Consider the following 20,533-nt stretch of genomic DNA (forward strand, 5'->3'; position numbering starts at 1 on the left):
ACGCTGCACCTCCTCCCCTTCCCGGTGCGACGGGATACGGACGCCTCCTTCACCAGCTGTGAGGCGGAGAGAGAGACAAGAGGCCAACGCAATCTTGTTTAGATCTGGTGAAGAGAGGGTGAGAGACTGTGAATATAGCAAACCCTAGCAAATGTATCTAGACTCATTTTAGTGCTAGATACCTCTATATCTAGCAAATCTAAGACAAGTAATTCGGAACGGAGGGAGTAACATATATGTAGTGCGGCGAGCGTGTGGAGAGTGCAAACCCTAGCGAACAAGCGCTGAGGCTCCCGCTTATATATATACTACTGTAGTATGGACTGAGCTCCGGTGCCTTCACTGCACCTGCTTTTGGATGTATGACAGGTGAGCCAGCCACATTTTGGGCCCACCTGTCGTAAAACCCTAGCGAAAATTGCACTAACGTGAAAGACAATTGCGTCTCTAACGCAACCAAGGTGAACTGACGAAGGATATCATCTTTCTGCGTAACAAGCAAAGAGCACTGATGGAAGACAGCTTGTTTTTCGTCGAAAATCGATCAGCTTCACCAGCCGACGCAACCATGAGGCACAACCATGAGCATCGATAGGTCATCGTGGTGATGCATCATCCATTTGGCATCAAGTTTGGGTGAGGCACCTAAGAAGTTCGACAAATCCTCACTGTGGTCTGTTTCTTCTCAGTAATCAAGCTCGAGGAAGGAAGAACCACGTGGCAGAGGACAGTGAGGCGGAACAACAATGGCCATCCAATTTTGTGCAGTTCCACTAAAATTGAGGAAGACTTGCCCGGGTATGGAGACACGCATCACTGTTTCCAAAAATATAAAAAAGGGTTAGCAACGGCATCTCAATTGTCAATAAGAATTAATGAAAAGTACACCAACAAACAGAAGCATCATAATTATCTTGATGGGAACTAAACCAGGATACCCGAGAAAAAAAGCATTTCTTCATTTAACCAGTGATAGTACTACCACCATATGGACAATGACCGCACAACCACCATGTACTTTTTGTCGAAACAACATGTATACCTCCACCGAGGCATAAATCAGGACAACTTTTTGAGTGGCATTTCCTCTATAATAGTACTAGTAGGTGATGTTGGACCAGCCGACGAACCCTAGCTACTATGCATGGGGAGCTGGGGAGTAGTCGCATAGAAGAAAACCCGCACGTAGCGACCTGGGGAGCTGGACCAGTACAAGAGGTTATACCTCAGGTGGGCGAGATGTCGTTTAGGCGGGCGGGCGGGATCTGCCCACACAACGGCAGCGAACAAGGGCGCGGAGGATCTTCGTCCGCGCCAGCGCCGGCTCCGAGAGGAGGGTGCGCATCGGCTTCCTTTGTCGCCGACGGCGACAATGTCAACGCTGCACCTCCTCACCTCCCACAGCGGACGGGATTCGGCCGGATCTGTGACCACCGGTGAGGAGAGAGATAGAGTGGACACTGTCATCTTGTTTTGATGTGGAGAGGGTGAGAGAGCGAGACGCGAGAAACTCTATCAAACAAGAGGCTATAATGGAGTAAAAAATCTCTCCATAGCAGTGGTTTTAAATAGAATACGCGCGTTCCCGGAAAAAAGAAACGAAAACTGGCGGACAATTTTTTAAGGGTCTGTCTAGGACACATCTAGATGTGACATATTTATGTCACATATAAGTTGATGTCCACTCTATTTGTGGTCTTTTCCTAGTTTTTCTGTTTCTTGTTGCTACATTATATACTTGTGGGAGCTTAGATGTGATATCCTTAAATAACATCTAGATGTGAATTAGACAAACTGATGTTCTAACGTACCAAGAAAGAAAACTCGATCAAAAACACGCCCCCGCTTCCAGGTCGCGAGAGTCGTCGCGCGCACACACATAGACATAGACATGCATATCCGTGTTTATGTAAAATTCCATTTCCATCTCCATCTCCAATCATATTTGTCCAACTGGCACATTATTTACGTTGTTAAATATATACGCAGCAATATTAACGTACAACATCTCTTGTTTGCGCACGTCCGGACCGCTGCCACGGCCGGTCCTGACCAACCCGAACCCTCTTCATCACCCGCGCGTGCTTCCCGCCCGAAACGGTCAGTGCCGCATTCATGCCTGGCCAGAGCGGACGCGACCTCTCACTGGCGCCGACATTGATTGCGGCGCGCTGGCTGAGAGAGCGTCGCCCGCGCCGCTTCCGGGTGCACGCGGCTGCTCCGCGTTCAAAGGTCGCAATAGCCGGCTACAACATGTGTGATCTCTTCCAGTAGTAAGTTCTTGGGAGTCCGTGCTACAGCTAGCTGTCCTCCCCCAACTCGTCAATCTCTTCCAGTAGTGCTAGTACTCCATGGCACGATCCATCGACAAGCAGGTGGGGAAGTTATGGTATACTACTCGGTTTGCGGTGAGTGGCATGCCAAACGACCGTGTGGGGTCGAGCCATGGAGGAGGGTGAGACACGAACACGACAGACGTGATTTAAACGTTGGTTTTGCTCGATGGCATGATCCAACGAAACGAAACGTTGGTTTCTCTCCATTTCCATTTTTTCTCCGGAAAAACAGAAACTTTTCCACTCCATTTTCATTCCTATTCCAAGGTTGCCCCGTTACAATATTCCATCAAATACAAAGGAAAACTAACACGCATGCTGATGCATCTCAATGATTCACAGATCATAGCCAATATTTACTTCACAACTAAAGAAAAAAGTTGTGAGAGCGTGTACGATAGAAAAACTACTGATGGGGTCACTACGACTTAAACCCTAAACCCTAAACATGATTTAATTTCCTGGCCAGGTAGAACCTGTCGAAGGAAAGACGGCTGGCACCCTCGGCTCATACGATGCTTTTGTGTAGTTCCACTAAAATCGACCTGAGCATCCCTGATGGCAAAGATATTGAAGAAGTGTGATTAGAATAATAGTACTGGCACTAGTTCATGAGACATAAACTCATCACAAGTAGAAGCCGGTAGAAGTAGAGAAAGATCGACATGGAGATGGAGCTACGGCAGTGGAGCAAGCCGGCTCCAAAAGGAAGATGGACTACCTGGGACGTCGGGCTGTAGCTAGAAGGGCGGTTGGGACGCGGCATCGGCCCATACCGCGGTGACCCCCGATTGGGACGCACCGACTGTGGGTTTTCTCCCTCGCCGATGTCGACCGCGTCTATGCAGAACATTGTTCCCTTCCCCCAGCTGCGGGATCAGGCCGGTCATTCTATGCTTGTGAAGAGAGCAACCTAAGCAAGCAGGCCTGTAGTTTAGGCTCCTTCTAGTGTATATATAGTGGTTTTCTTTTTCTCTCCATATCAACCATTTTATATTGCGTACGTGTCATTCAAGAGTCAAATGATGGTTGCTTCTTCCGACTAACTTACTGTGTGATTTGACTACTCCTTAGTGGCCCCTACACGTACTCCCCCTACGTGTATGCAACAGTCACACGTACACATGGACGCAAAAACGCGCGCGACGCCCTAATGCATGCATGTCCAAGCACACGACGGAACACACACGGTCACGGTCAAGTGCTCAACCTACCCGTGCATGCACACACATACTCAGTCAGGGTGAGCTAGTGACCGTATGAACACCGGAAAATATATATTGAGCGCAATGAGCGTATTATGAAGTCCACTGACCATATTTTTACAAATATACAGTGACAGACAGTGTATTTATCTCGTTTGAAATTAAGCCATATTAACCGGAGAGGAGGCAGCATGGACTAGCATTACTTTGTTGTGTCCCGTCAACTTGCCGAACGAGGAGAAGGTTGCAGGGCGGGAGAAGCTTGCGCGCGGTGGCTCACAGGACAAGGAGAAACTTTTGACTAATGCAAGCTCTCCCTCGCTCAGGCGGTGGAGGTGCAACAGTTAATTCGGTGTCAGATTGCCAGAAGCATACACTATACTACTAGTGCTATTATTGTTCGACTTCCCGAACAGCCAAGCGCAAAGTTTACTAGTACTACTACTATAGTCCATAAAGGTACGTACTATACTAGTACTAGGAACCGGATGGAGGAGCGTCTGCACTCTTATTATAATTTTAAAATGTGATAAATCAATCTTCAACACATTTGGTTCTCTTTGAGGGTTCTCGCATGTGATAATGGAAGTTGATTGCATGGAACACTCACTTAATTCTGGCTCATATCCTGTTACAAATAGTAGCGCTCAGTAATATTTCCTCTTTTTTGTTATTCAGCATGTAAACAGGTCAGCAAACCTTGCGGCGCATCTTCGTGCGAACCGTGCTTGCTGCACTTTGAATGTGGTCGAGAGCTGGCTTGATGGAACACCTCGCTTCCTACTTCTTTTTTGCGGGGTACCTCTCTTCCTAGTGACCAGTGTCTTGGCTGATCGTCCTAAGAATGCTTATATATGAATAAAGCTCTCTCATTTACCCGCAAAAAATATTAAGCCATATTAACCGGAAAGGAGGGAGTATGGACTAGCACTACCTTTTGGTGTGTCCCGTCAACTCGCAGAGCAAGGAGAAGCTTGCAGGACAAGGTGAAGCTCGCTTACGCCTTTTGACTAATGCAACCTACCCTCGGTGGACATGCATCAGTCCATTCGGTGTCAGATTGTTAGAGGCATACACTGTAGTACCCAACATGCGGAGTACCATCATTGTTCGACTTCACAAAGGGGGCAAAGAGCCAAGCGCAGTAGTACGCATACTTGGTTTTGCACCTTCATACTACTCCACCCTCCGTCACAGTTTACAGGGCGCGCTTCATTATGATGCATTTCTCTCAATGCATTTCCACCACCAGAGAGACTTTAGACGTGTTTGGTATAATGCTTAATTAATTAGGGCGTGGTAACCGCAATCAAGTCCACAATTTTCTCTCCATGTATTGTACTACTACGGAGTGCATGCATGTGTGTACCCGGGGTGGAAGCACTGCATGCATGTGTGTACGCATTATTCCCTCTAGTAATAGACGCCGTGCTATAACTACCAATGCTATTTTTCAGGCCGATCGCTAGTCGCCTTGGTCCCACAATTTTTTTTCTTTTTTCTGAAGCGCGCTGTATAAACAGTGACGGATGGAGTAGTATGAGCGGATTCAAAGAAGAGTGTATTGATGGTTGCTTCTTCAGAGCAACTTACAGTGGGAAAGGTGGGGCTTATGATTTGACTGCTCATTACTCATTATTAATGCGGCGCAACAACCGGGCTGAGTGTCCCATGCGGTTGTGCACTACCCCCTCGGTTCTTAAATATACTCCGGAGTATTTGTCTTTCTAGAGATTTCAACGAGTGACTACTCTCTCTGTCTCTCTCTCAAATATTTGTCTTTTTATAGATTTCAAATGGACTGGCACATACGGATGTATATAGACATATTTTAGAGTGTAGATTCACTCATTTTGCTCCCTATGTAGTCACTTGTTGAAATCTCTGTTAAGACGAATAGAATATTTAGGAATGGAGGGAGTACACATATGAAGCAAAATGAGTGAATCTACACTCTAAAATATGCTCGTTTGAAATTTGTAAAAAGACAAATATTTAGGAACGAAGGAGTATAATTTTGTGCATGGCACAAGGACCCGGATGATGAAGAGGCTTCTGGCAATGCTATCAAGCTTCCATCATTTGTTTACATAATTGACGTACTATACAAATAATTTTCCAGCGACATGAAATTGTACAATGGTGTGAGATTTCAGCTTTTGTTTCGCGTGTCTTGCCATCGATGCTCTTTCGGAAACAATAAAAAACTAACTTCCTTGCTAATGCATGTCAATTATTAGCATATCAGAGCTAATAATTACATCACAACTGAAGACAAAGTTGTGAGAAGGTGTTAAATTAAAATTGATCCATGCTTTCATTGGCAGCAACGTCCCCCCAGCTCTGTCTAAATCAACAAGGCATGTTGGGAAAAAAAAGTAGCTGTCTGGAGCATGCCACATTCCGATCATTTTGTGCAGTTCCACTAAAATAGAGCTGAGCGTCCCTGTTCCAAAGATATCAAGTGTGATTACGATAATAGAGGACTGCTGATGAAACAATAAACACACAAATAGAAGCCGGTCACCTTTGAAGTCTCTCTTAAGACTAACTAGTTGGAGAAGATTAGGCTCGGAGTTGGATGAGGAGGATAGAGCAAAACCAATCTCCCTTTGTGCAGTCGCACTGAAATGTAGAGACGTTGCCCGTGTGACATCTTAGTACAGCTGCACAAAACACTCTTAAGAAAAAAGTGATTTGGGAAGTTCATCAAAAGGTCGCAATAGCAACGATGTGAAATGGATAGCCCTGTTTGCAAAAAAGAGGTAGAAAGGAAACAATTACTGGCCAATAACAGTTGATGACACATGCGACGACAAAAAAGAAGCATATTCCTTGTCCTAAGGGAAGATAACAACACGGTTGTGTTTGTCTAAAATGGTGTGAGGACGAGAATGCAATATGGAGAGTACGCCGGACGAGCGACGTTTTGGGCAAAGAACTATGGAAGATCCACATGCAGCGACGTGGGAAAACGGGCAGTGGAGCAAGGACGAAGGGGATACCTAGAGGTCGTCGGGATATAACTAGGTGAGCGGCGGCGGACAGAATCTGCGAGCAGGTGGCGTAGGCCCTACCGCGCCGGAGCTTGGTCAAAGAGAACGGCGTGTACCGCAGATCGGGACGTGCTGCCTCGGCGCCGTCGAACGGAGAAACGATGCACTTCCTCCCTTTCCCCCGGCGGACGGGATGCGGCCGGATCAGTGACCAACGGTGAGAGAGAGAGAGGCCACCGCACTCCCTTTCCCCCGGCGGACGGGATGCGGCCGGATCAGTGACCAATGGTGAGAGAGAGGCCACCGGAGCCTTGTGTGAGATACTCTGAAGAGCGGACTACCTTTTCCTCCATAAAAATCGTTTTATATTCTGTGTACATGCCATTGAGCGCTATAACTTTATTTAAAAATAACACGGCAACGCGTCAAGTCGAACTTTGTTTCGTGCATGCGTGGTACATGACCTCCCTAGGTAAACAACCGCTACAGGCGTTCAAATTAGCACGTGGGCTGCCATTTCGTAAAGAAATGAGCTCCACCGTGTACCCGCGCAGGTGTGGCTGGGCACGAAGCGTGAGTACGTGCACGGTGCACATATTCTCTTCTTTTATACATACACCACCTGCGTGGGGTTGTGTGAGAGAGATACAAACCTAGAGAGATATAGTGTGTGGGTTCTTGAGAGTTTTGGGGGGGTCAATCAAAAATTTTAACATATGCAATGTGTGTGAAATAGAGTCCTGGATATAACATATATATAGAGGGGGGAATCCACGAGAAGAGAGTGGAGGTATCATCGGCTTGAGGTGTCCATAGAATCGAAGAGAGGGATGATGTGTGTGTGTGTGCGCGCGCGCGATCGATAAAGAGTGCCATCGAATTTGTGTGTGCCCACGTCAAAGATATAGAGTGGTTGGCCAACTGGAACATGAGATGGGACATGTGTAGTTTGCCTCTGTGGCATGGATACCTACCAGCAGCGCTCAACTATCGGTGTGTGGTGGGGGAAGAGGGAGGCCCAATTAACTATAGAGGTACAATGGCTGGTATATGTGTGGAGGAGGAGATAGGCCTACCTCATGTATTAAGGAGATCGATCTGCCTCAAGTATTAAGGGAGATCGATCAACATCCATGCATATGTGCAAGAGATGAATAAGGTTGGGAGAGAGATAGAGCTAGAGTGTTGGAGGGGGTGGTAGTGGAGTTGCTTCTAACAAATGGTGGGATAGGCTTGCTAGACAAACGGAGGGCACGCCCGCAATATCAATAAGAGAGGAGATGGCTGCTTGTTGTCTGTGCATGTGCGTGTGAGAGACGGGTCAGGAGGCATGCACGAATGATGAGGGGGGACGATGTGGCTGTGGTAAGCAGACGTAACTACATAGGAAGATCAATCGCCCTTTGTAAGAGAAAGGAGAGACATAACTTGTGAGGTACGTCGATCGATGGGGGGGTAGTTAAAGTCGATCTAGGTATATGTTGGGAGATCGATTGGTATACATCCATGTGTGTGTTAGAAGCAAATGAGGCACGAGGAGAAGGATAGAGAGAGAGGGATGCATGTAGGAGGTGGTACGAGAGGCATACTATATTGAGGGGGAGGAGTGTGCGAGTACGAGAACAATGAAAAGAGTGGTGGGAGTGAGGCATGGACGGTGACAAGAGAAGAGGGGAAGCTTGTGTTTGTGCTAGGCACACCTGGCTAGAGAGGCATATCGATCGATGTTTGCCGTAAAGAAGGAGTTGGGGGCCTACACACATGGTGGGTGAACGACCTAAAGTGAAAAGACGAATTTGCGCGATGGAGCTAGAGAATGCTGAGGGGGGGTGAGAGGCATGCGGGTGTGTGCATGCACAAGAGAAAGTTAGCGCTAGCTACAAAGATAAGAGGGTTGTGTGGGTGTAAAAGACGAATAGAGATCATATATACTTCATTATAAAAAGCGAATTCGGATATTTGAAGAATTTATCATAGTGTTTCAAACCGATGGATGTGTGAATATATATAACGGTGATACACATGGTGTGGTTATGAACATGGTATACTACATTTAATATGTTTTATCTCTACTCTTATAAAAACGGAGTTGTTGATGATGGTATGCCTGCCATCCTGCATTATAGGTCGTCTGATTTATATCTGGCGGATAGCAAGGAAACTATGATGGTTGAAGTTGGCAACAATCATGATTGTAGATTCTTATTGAAATAGAGAAACGAATTCAAATTTAGTTCGAATTGCAGCGGTAGTATAGACATTTGGAATGCACTAAAATGTTGGTATGAGTAGGTTACATGCATTATACAGCAAGCAAAAAAATTTAATCGGACATAACATGGATTCATACTCCCTCCTTCCATCTATATAGGGCGTAATGAGATTTTTAAGACCGCCTTTGACTATTGACAAGATTAATAGTACATGACATGCACAATGTGAAAATTATATCATTGAAAGAACCTTTCACAGACGAATTTAACGGTGTGCTTTGTGTAAGTTGCATGTCATATATCATTGCTCTAATATTTGGTCAAAGTTAGCATTGAAAAACGCATTAGGCCCTATATAGATGGAAGGAGGGAGTAGCTTTGAATAGCATTTGTATAGTAAAACGGGGCAAGACTCTCTCTTTGTGTGGTGTGAATAGTTTTATTTTTTTCGTTTTCTTTTTGGTTGAGGGAAGTGCGAATTGATTTGGTACGTACAAGTACAATATTACTACACGTTAGGATTGTCCCTAAAATTCAACCCGCGTCTTGTTATATCCCGAAAATTCAGATATCGTGCTCCCAAAACTGGCGCCTTCACAACTCGCGCCATGCTATCCCGAAATTACAACGCGCGCGAAAACTCCCTCCAGCTGCCAAATCCCGACACGCGAAATCCCCCTTCTAACCCTGAGCTGAAAGGGCCGCTAGTTCAAATCGGTGGGGGGTACTTTTGTAACACACCCTACATTTTGGACAAGCGCGTTCCTAAGTCATGCTTCACCCCCTCCCATCGCCCCCTTTTCGCCATTCGAAATCCCAGGCCGCCATAACCTCTCCGCTCCAGCCGCGAAACCCCACCCTCCTCCGTCCGCCACGTCATCACTGCCCAGCCGGAGCCTCTTCCCCGACAACGTCGTCCAGCGCAACAGCTCGACGTCCCTCGTCCACCTCCCCGGATGAGGATCCGTCGTCCATCTCGCTGTCCCGCCGGTTCAGCCGCCCCGTCCTCCACCTCCAAGGAGCTGCTCCGACGATTGCCTCGTCTATCGCGGCTGCTCCATCCCCACAGCGCCGCCTTAACCTACTCCACTGGAACCACAACATCCTCACCAACTCCTCGGACGAAGCCGAGGCCTACTCGGCGCCACCAAAGAGGTTGTACACTCATCGCATCGCACCTTCTCCTTAACTCGACCTCCCGGCGCCGACGGTGCTCCATCCTGCACCCCCATGGAGCGGCTACCTTGAAGCCGGCGCCGCGGGCGACATCTCCACGGCGACTCTCCCTCAGTGCGAGGCCCCTTCGGCAGCGGCGTCCATACCAGCCGGATCTGCTGATGCTGCTCTGGCTCTCGCTCGATCACTCGCTCGCCCAACTGCTGCTGCTGCTCTCCCCCTCACTCGTGCTACTGCTCTGCTCTGATTAAGCACACTTCAGTTGACTGAATCGACTTTTGGGTCAGTCGATTTTCAGGGGTTGGGAGGGCTCGCCGGAGTTAAGGAAGAACCACCCGCAGCGGGGACGGGGGCTCGCCGGAGAGGTACCCCGCTATCTATCTTAGGGTTCAGGGTGGGGGCAGGGGGCCTAGAGGGCTGGCCGGGGCGGCGGTGGCGAGTTGTTTCGGGGCGGCGAGGCGGCGCTGGGGCCGGCGGCTCGGCCGGTGGTGCCTGGCGGCTCAGGGGGGTGCAGGTTGAAGATGAACTGCAGGCCCTCCCTAAACTACATGTCAAGTGCCTCTCTGCTACCATTGCGTTCAGTTTCGACAGTAGCATTCAGATTCCACAGTAAATTTTAGTTTCGACAGTTAAGTTCAGACTCAACAGTTTTTACCTCATCTGTTGTAGTCAGGTGGTTTTTGGTGATGTTAATTTTACATCCATTTTACATCATCTATTGGAGATGCTATTAGAATCCCACTTGAGATTGACAATGTCTGTCTTGTGCTGCTTCATCCTTGACGTCTTACGGCTCACCGGAGCTGCTCCAACGATAGAATAATCCGTCACAACATAGCAGTGCCCTGGACGCCGTCTACAGATTCCTCAGATCTTCCTCCACACCTCCGATAGCCACCTCTGCATCAACTGCTTCAGCGACCAACCCAATGATGCTGAGGTCGACACAGCTACGGCAAAGAGGTTGTACACTTGTTGCATCACTTATTACTATACATTCACGTCGATCCATTAGGGCTATTTTGGTTCAACGGAAAAACATCGATCCACTGGTTGTTACCATCACTCTAAATTTCTGCATGCTCTCCTTACATAATCTCACCATATTTTTCTCGTATGCATGTCAGATATTGTACACAGTCATGCTGAAGATGTAGAGAAAAATAGAAGAGTTTTGCGCGGCAATACAATGTCATGCAGACATCGCTCCATGGTGGGTTCAATGGCAAACCCTCCCCACCCCTCTCCAGATTGTAATCCATAGGAAGATATCTGTTCTGAGGCAGATTCGGACGCCACTGACCACTCCTATTTACCCCCCAAGGTGTTTGCTCTACCTTGGCATGATGATGTTAGTCATATCATGCATATGTTGCCTTGCAGTGCCTACTTTTAACATCATATATGTCATCTGCTTAGTTTAGACATGTTCTGTAATGCCACCTATTTAGTTTCTATATCATATATGGGAATATGCAGTCTCATGTCTTTTAGCCAGCCATAATATATGTGAAATGTGCAATGCCGTCCTGTTTAACCAGGCATCATATATTTGAATGATATCTTGCCCATCCTTTTCTTTATTAAATTTCCATTTGTCGACAATGTTTGTACATTAAACTACTCTTCCTGTGAATCAGCCATTTGGGTGGGAGATGGAAAAATATGGAGTGAAAACAAGGCCTTCAAAGCAGACAGTGCTACATGTCGAAGCAGATCTCTTGTTGGGTCCCGATAGGTCCTCAGAGATGGATTCAGAGACAGATGACCAGTCCTATTCCCCCACTGAGGTGCATGCTCTAACTTGGCACGGTTATACTGCTCATATCATGCATACGGTGTCTTGCATTGCATATTTTAGACATCATATACACAATATTCAACACCATGTTCCTAGTTCCGACATCATATCGAATGCCCTGTGTTTACCATATAAATCACATATGTGAATTAAATGATGCGATCCTGATTACTTAGATAACATGTAGGTGAATTATGTCATGCAATCCTGTTTAGTTATTCATCATATCTTTGAAGTATGTTATGCTATGCTATCCAGTTTAGATAGACATCATATATGTGAAATTATGTCATGCTATCTGTTTTAGTTAAACAATATACACGTCAACTATTTCATGCCCTCATTTTTCCACACTATCTATTGCATCTGCCTCTCATACAATGTTTCCTGTTTATCAGCCATTTGAATTGGAGCGGGTGATGCTAGTATCTAGCGGACTAAAAACACGGTCTTCAAATAAAACAGTGCTACCTCTTGGTGGAGATAGCACCCCGGTTGTACATGCACAAGAACCAGCCCTACCACACATAACCCAAACTCTCGCAGATTGTACCCCTACTATGATGGACAGAGAACCAGCTTCACCCAATCTAACCCCAACCCCAGCCGATAGTAACCCAGTTCCTGTTGACACAGCACCATCTCCACCACAGAGCTCCCAAACAAGAGCAGTTAGTAGGGCAGCTCCAGTGCCCATAGGTCCAGTACTATCACGGCGAACCCAACTCCACCAGCTAGTACACCTATTCCTCTGGAGGAAGCACAACCACCTAGTCGTAGTTTAGCATCTATCGCATTTGATGTTGTTAAATCGTATGTGCGTATCTTCCCATCTTGGAAATATTATACTGAAGATGAAGGAAAATGCCAGTTGCAGGTGTTTGTCCAGGAGTTATGTGTAAGTAATGTTATTCATGGAAATTACTTTGCCTCGTCCCGTACATCCTACCTCCATGATGGTTATAATACAGCAAATTTTCCCATTTTTCTCTATAGAGAAGGACCGATTTGGAAACTCAGGATGAGGTAACATGTGCTAATACAACTGCTATCTTCAAGAATGCTTGGTGGCAGTATTGGAATTACCTGAAGAAAATGTACTTCACTGGCAAAGAAACTCATCAAATTCCCTTACGTTCTCCTGAGACACATTTACTGGACGATGACTGGGAATGCCTTGTTCTGTACTGGTCCTGAACCAAGAATGTGGTAAGGTCTATGAGCTCATTTTCTATTTTTAAGTATTATATTCTTGCGTCTTACTGTACTCTGTTCATGTAGAACAAGTGCCTAAACCTGAAGAACAACTGTTCTAATTTAAGATTCCATTGCTACCATAGGACATAGATATATGTTTGTTTGATGCTTTTATTATGTACTAGTACTTGGCAATAGAAGACTTGGTAGTTTAATCCTATCCACCTTACTAATGAACTGGTTCACCGAAATGAGTTTCATATACTAGTACATGCTAAACTTGTTATGTGTCTGCTTGTTTCTTCTTTTAGAATGCTGACAGAATATTGGGGAAGAGTGCCTTATTAAGCAAACGTAAAGGAAGTAATGCAGATAAGGTTCAGGATAGTGACACATCCTGTCTTGGTTTAGTGTTGGAGTTACTGGCCACTACCGCTTGCACAAGCTATTCAAACTCACTGTCTGAATGAGTTCGGTTTCTTGAGTCTCAACTACAAGCTGAAACACATCGATCAGCTGTGTTGCGACAAGAAGCGAAAGGACTGCGGAAGTCCCTGGAGCATTCAGATGCATACTTTCTGGTGCAATAGCAAGCGTTGGAGGATTTTAGCACCAAACAGGACAAAGCTAATCAGCTTGCTAAGCTTATTGCCAGCATGGTGGATACCCAGGATAATGTTTCTTGAGCTCTTCTGAAGTTGTTTCAGTTATGCTCTTGTTTTGTTGCCGCGTTTATTTGCACTGGTGGCCAATTTTGACGGCCAGTGTATATGATATGCTGCTTTGTTCCCTATATTTGCACTGGTGGCGAACTTTGATGCCCAGTGGATGTAATATGTGTAATAGCTGTAATAGCCTAGCGTTAGTTGCTTGCTTATTTATTTCCTTGTTGTCTTGTTTATTTTTTTCCTTGTAGTCATTGCAGTTCTTTTTCCGCGGTTAACTAGTGGCTGCAATAACCTATTTTTTAAAACTAGGCCACAATAACCATGGGCTAATATTTACTGTAGTGACACTGGGCCTCCTACGGGCCGTAGAAACGGTGGGCCTTCTACGGGCCGTAGAAACAGTAGGCCTTCTACGGGCCGTAGAAACAATGGGCCTTCTACGGGTCGTATCATCAATGGGCCTTATACGGGCCGTATGATCGATTGGCCAAACATGGGCCAATAACAGGCCGCATTATGGCCGTAAACGCGCTAGAGTTGGAATCGTTCGTTCATGGGCCGACCGTAATGGGCCATCGCTAATAGGTCGTATTTGATGACGCTATGAAAACGGCCCAACATATTAACGGACCACAAATGGGCCGACTGTAACCACGGGCTAAATTTGGCCCACAAGCAGAAAATGACAGTAACGGACCGTAAGTAAACGAATGCTGGAAATGAGCCCAAGAATAAATGGGCTCTGAGAAGGCCGAAAGATAACATGGGCTGGAAACGGCCCAACAGAATAACGGGCCATTAATGGGTATAAAGTGATACACTATTCATTACGGGCCAGTTTCACCACAGGCCGTTAATGGGTGTAAAGTGATACACTGTTCATTACGGGCCAGTTTCACCACGGGCCGTTAATAGGCCAAGAGTTACATAAGGCCTCATATGGGCCGAGAGACGTCATGGGCCAGAAGTGAAAACGGGCTGGAATCATATTGGATGGCCCAGATGACGCTACTGGGCCTAATTCGGATAGGGCGTAACGGGCCTTGGGTTAGCGGGCTGTAAATGGGCTATATGCGAACAGGCCGTTAACAGGCTTTCCATGGGCCGGCCCGCCACCTTTTGACCAAGTCAAACGGGCCGGCCTTTTCATAGGAATGGGCCTCTGTTGGGCTGTGCCACGTGTCGACGTATCATAGGCGCCTTCCGTCCAATGAGTGGTTGACATCTGTCCCAACGATGAGCCGACACGTGTTACCTCCAGCCAATGATGATTTTACACGTGGAAAATCCCCATTGGTCGGGGCTGTTAACGGGTTATCGGATCCAAAACCCGACCCGATAGCTTAACGGCATTCCGTTACGGTGGATGCCACGTGTCGGTCACCCTTGACGAAAGCACTTCTGTGACGCGCGATTTATCGTCATGGAAGTGGACACTTCCGTGATGATAATTTTGGTAATGTCATGGAACACTTCTACGACAGCACAGGTATGACTATCTTGATTCTGTCATAAATTTGTCATGGATGTACATGCATGACAAAAAAAGCGACCTACTGTGACAAACACGTATCATCACGGAAGTGTATTTTTTTTGTAGTGACGGCCGTAGCAAGGAAGTGTCTCCTTATTACGCGCAAAATAATTATTCCTCCACCTGACAGCGGGGACCCACCATACGGGCCATCATATTTCACGAAAAAATGTTTCCCCTGACTGCTGGGACCCACCAGCTACATCTTCGCACGCAAGGAAGTGCATCCGGACAAAAAACGATTCACACCCCCCCTGACTGCTGGGACCCACCAGCTACATCTTCGCACGCAAGGAAGTGCCTGACAGTCGGGACCCACCTGGTCGAAGCATACGTAGCGTTGTCATTCTGGTCACGAACGTGTACGTACATACTGGTCGATGTGGAGGTGCGCACGTGTCGTAGTAGGGGCGCGCACGTAGCATGTACACGTACGTACAGCGGACAGTGTGCAAGAAAGAAAATATGGCCACGCACGTACATACGGGCAGGGTCTCGAACGCCTACTCGCGCATACGTACGGCCAGGACTCGTGTACATTGCTGGGTCGGAACGGAGAAACTGCGTCGTCGTCGTGTTCATGGGGAGCCAACCGGCTGGGTTGGAACGGAATGCGTCGTCGTGTTCATCGGGAGGGCTTGGACGGAACAGCCGATGGAAACGAGGCCTGGCGTACCGCAGAACAAAGGAAACGACCTTGTGTTCGACAGGCCACTGTCGAAACGTGATCCTGTTCATTGGGAGGGGTCTGGCGTACCGCAAAACGGAGGAAACGGACCTCCTACGGTCGAAACGGGGGTCCTGTTGATCGGGAGGGGTGTGGCGTACCGCAAAACGGAGGAAAGGGACTTGTGTTGGAGCGCTATGGTCGAAACAGGGGTCCTGTTCATCGGGAGGGGTGTGGCGTACCGCAAAACGGGACTCCACGGGGTACTGTTCATCTCCACCATCGACCCCCTCCAGCCTCCACGGGCTACTGTTCATCCACCGTCGACCTCCTCCAGCCTCCACCTGCGACTGTTCATCCAAGGGCTCCTGTTCATCCAGCCTCCACCACGCGCTACTCCACCAGCTACTGTTCAAACAGCCCTCTCCACTGGGTCCTGTTCAACCACCCCTCCACGGGCTACTGTTCATCCAGCCCTCCACCGTCTACTGTTCATCCAGCCCTCCTCGGGGTGGTCCTGTTCATCATGCCATCCACGGGGTCCTGTTCATCCAGCCCCAACCGGCTCGATCGATCGGGGTCCTATTCATCCAGAGGCAACACCACGGGGTCCTGTTCATCCACCCCCACCGGGAACTGTTCATCCAACCCCCCCCCCTCCAGCAACGCTCACTGTTCATCTAGAGGCAGCATCGATCGGCTTCAGTTAGCAGCAGTGGCGAAGGAATCGCTCGATCGGGTTCAGTTAACAGCCATCGATCGATCGATCGCTCGGGTTCAGTAACGCGTAGCGTGCAGTGCAATCGCTCGGGTTCAATGAGAGCCCAACACCTCGCACCCACGCGCGTGCGTGTACGAGAGAAACGTGCATCGCTCAGCCCCGACCACCCACCGTAACCGGGAACACCCCGATATTTTCCTCGCCCTCGCTTCTACCATGGTTTTTTCCGTCATGGACGGCCCAAATAATTTCATCCAGCCGCATCTCTGGCCCGCCCAGGATGAAAAGCCCATTTTCTTTCATGATTTTTTGCCATAGAAGTAGGACCCCACCACATCTATGATGATACCGGTGTTGGGGAACGTAGCATAAATTCAAAAATTTCCTACGTGTCACCAAGATCAATCTATGGAGTCATCTAGCAACGAGGGAGGAGTGGATCTACATACCCTTGTAGATCGCGCGCGGAAGCGTTCAAGAGAACGGGGTTGATGGAGTCGTACTCGTCGTGATCCAAATCACCGATGATCCTAGCGCCGAACGGACGGCACCTCCGCGTTCAACACACGTACGGAGCAGCGACGTCTCCTCCTTCTTGATCCAGCAAGGGGGGAGGAGAGGTTGATGGAGATCCAGCAGCACGACGGCGTGGTGGTGGAAGTAGCGGGATTCCAACAGGGCTTCGCCAAGCGCTGCGGGAGGAGGGAGATGTGTCATGGGAGGGAGAGGGAGGCGCCAGGGCTTAGGTGTTGCTGCCCTCCCTTCCCCCACTATATATAGGGCCAAGGGAGAGGGGGGCGCAGCCTTGGCCCTTCCTCCAAGGAAGGGTGCGGCCAGGGGAGGAGTCCCTCCTCCCCAAGGCACCTCGGAGGTGCCTTCCCCCTTTAGGACTCTTTCTTTCCCTCTTCTCTTGGCGCATGGGCCTCTTGGGGCTGGTTCCCTTGGCCCATATAGGCCAAGGCGCACCCCCTACAGCCCATGTGGCCCCCCGGGGCAGGTGGCCCCACCCGGTGGACCCCCGGGACCCTTCTGGTGGTCCCGGTACAATACCGGTGACCCCGAAACTTGTCCCGATGGCCGAAATAGCACTTCCTATATATAATTCTTTACCTTCGGACCATTCCGGAACTCCTAGTGACGTCCGGGATCTCATCCGGGACTCCGAACAACTTTCGGGTTACCGCATACTAATATCTCTATAACCCTAGCGTCACCGAACCTTAAGTGTGTAGACCCTACGGGTTCGGGAGACATGCAGACATGACCGAGATGACTCTCCGGTCAATAACCAACAGCGGGATCTGGATACCCATGTTGGCTCCCACATGTTCCACGATGATCTCATCGGATGAACCACGATCTCAAGGACTTAATCAATCCCGTATACAATTCCCTTTGTCTATCGGTACGACACTTGCCCGAGATTCGATCGTCGGTATCCTGATACCTTGTTCAATCTCGTTACCGACAAGTCTCTTTACTCGTTCCATAACACATCATACTGTGATCAACTCCTTGATCACATTGTGCACATTATGATGATGTCCTACCGAGTGGGCCCAGAGATACCTCTCCGTTTACACGGAGTGACAAATCCCAGTCTCGATTCGTGCCAACCCAACAGACACTTTCGGAGATACCTGTAGTGTACCTTTATAGCCACCCAGTAACGTTGTGACGTTTGGCACACCCAAAGCACTCCTACGGTATCCGGGAGTTGCACAATCTCATGGTCTAAGGAAATGATACTTGACATTAGAAAAGCTTTAGCATATGAACTACATGATCTTGTGCTAGGCTTAGGATTGGGTCTTGTCCATCACATCATTCTCCTAATGATGTGATCCCGTTATCAACGACATCCAATGTCCATGGTCAGGAAACCATAACCATCTATTGATCAACGAGCTAGTCAACTAGAGGCTTACTAGGGACATGGTGTTGTCTATGTATCCACACATGTATCTGAGTTTCCTATCAATACAATTCTAGCATGGATAATAAACGATTATCATGAACAAGGAAATATAATAATAATAATAACTAATTTATTATTGCCTCTAGGGCATATTTCCAACAGTCTCCCACTTGCACTAGAGTCAATAATTCAGTTCACATCGATATGTGATTAACACTCAAGGTCACATCCCCATGTGACTAACACCATAGAGTTTACTAGAGTCAATAATCTAGTTCACATTACCATGTGATTAACACTCGATGAGTTCTGGGTTTGATCATGTTATACTTGTGAGAGATGTTATAGTCAACGAGTCTGAATCTTTCAGATCCGTATGTACTTCGCAAATCTCTATGTCATCTTGTAGATGCTGCTTCCACGCTCCACTTGGAGCTATTCCAAATGGTTGCTCCACTATACGTATCCGGTTTGCTACTCAGAATAATCTGGATTAGTGTCAAAGTTTGCATCGGCGTAACCCTTTACGACGAACTCTTTTACCACCTCCATAATCGAGAAAATTCCTTAGTCCACTAGTTACTAAGGATAACTTTGACCGCTGTCTTGTGATCCATTCTTGGATCACTCTTGTACCCCTTGACTGACTCATGGCAAGGCACATTTCAGGTGCATTACATAGCATGGCATACCGTATAGAGCCTATGACAAAGGCATAGGGGACGACCTTCGTCCTTCCTCTTTCTTCTGCCGTGGTCGAGCTTTAAGTCTTAACTTCATACCTTACAACTCAGGCAAGAACTCCTTCTTTAACTGGTCCATCTTGAACACCTTCAAGATCATGTCAAGGTATGTGCTCATTTGAAAGTACCATTAAGCGTTTTGATCTATCCTTATAGATCTTGATGCTCAATGTTCAAGTAGCTTAATCCAGGTTTTCCATTGAAAAACACTTTTCAACTAACTCTCCATGCTTTCCAGAAATTCTACATCATTTCCGATCAACAATATGTTAACAACATATACTCATCGGAAATTCTATAGTGCTCCCACTCACTTCTTTGGAAATACAAGTTTCTCATAAACTTTGTATACACCCAAAATCTTTGATCATCTCATCAAAGCATACATTCCAACTCCGAGATGCTTACTCCAGTCCCTAGAAGGATTGCTGGAGCTTTGCATACTTATTAGCATCTTTCAGGATTGAAAAAACCTTCCGGTTTGTATCACATACAACCTTTCCTCAAAAAACGTCGAGGAAACAATGTTTTGACATCCTATCTGCAAGATTTCATAAATAATGCAGTAATCGCTAATATAATTCCAACAGACTCTTAGCATCGCTACGAGTGAGAAAGTCTGATCACAGTCAACTCCTTGAACTTGTCGGAAAACATCTTAACGACAAGTCGAGCTTTCTTAATGGTGATACCTACCATCATTGTCCGTCTTCCTTTTAAAATCCATATGTACCTAACAGCCTTACGACCATCAAGTAGTTCTCCCAAAGTCTACACTTTGTTTTCATATATGGATCCTCTCTCGGATTATATGGCCTCGAGCCATTTTGGAATCCAGGCCCACCATCGCTTTTCCATAGCTCGTAGGTTCATTGTTGTCTAGCAACATGACTTCCAAGACAGGATTACATACCACTCTAAAGTAGTACGCATCCTTGTCATCCCACGAGGTTTGGTAGTGACTTGATCTGAAGTTTCATGATCACTATCATAAGCTTCCACTTCAATTGGTGTAGGTGCCACAGGAACAACTCCCTGTGCTCTGCCACACACTAGTTGAAGAGATGGTTCAATAACCTCATCAAGTCTCCACCATCCTCCCACTCAATTCTTTCGAGAGAAACTTTTCCTCGAGAAAGGACCCGATTCTAGAAACAATCCCTTATTGCTTTCGAATCTGAGACAGGAGGTATACCCAACTGTTTTTGGGTGTCCTATGAAGATGCATTTATCCGCTTTGGGTTCGAGCTTATCAGCCTGAAACTTTTTCACATAAGCGTCGCAGCCCCAAACTTTTAAGAAATGACAGCTTAGGTTTCTCTAAACCATAGTTCATATGGTGTCATCTCATCGGAATT

This window comes from Triticum urartu, chromosome 7A, assembly GCF_056163025.1.
Source record: "Triticum urartu cultivar PI428250 chromosome 7A, HENAU_Tu73, whole genome shotgun sequence".
NCBI lineage: Eukaryota > Viridiplantae > Streptophyta > Magnoliopsida > Poales > Poaceae > Triticum > Triticum urartu.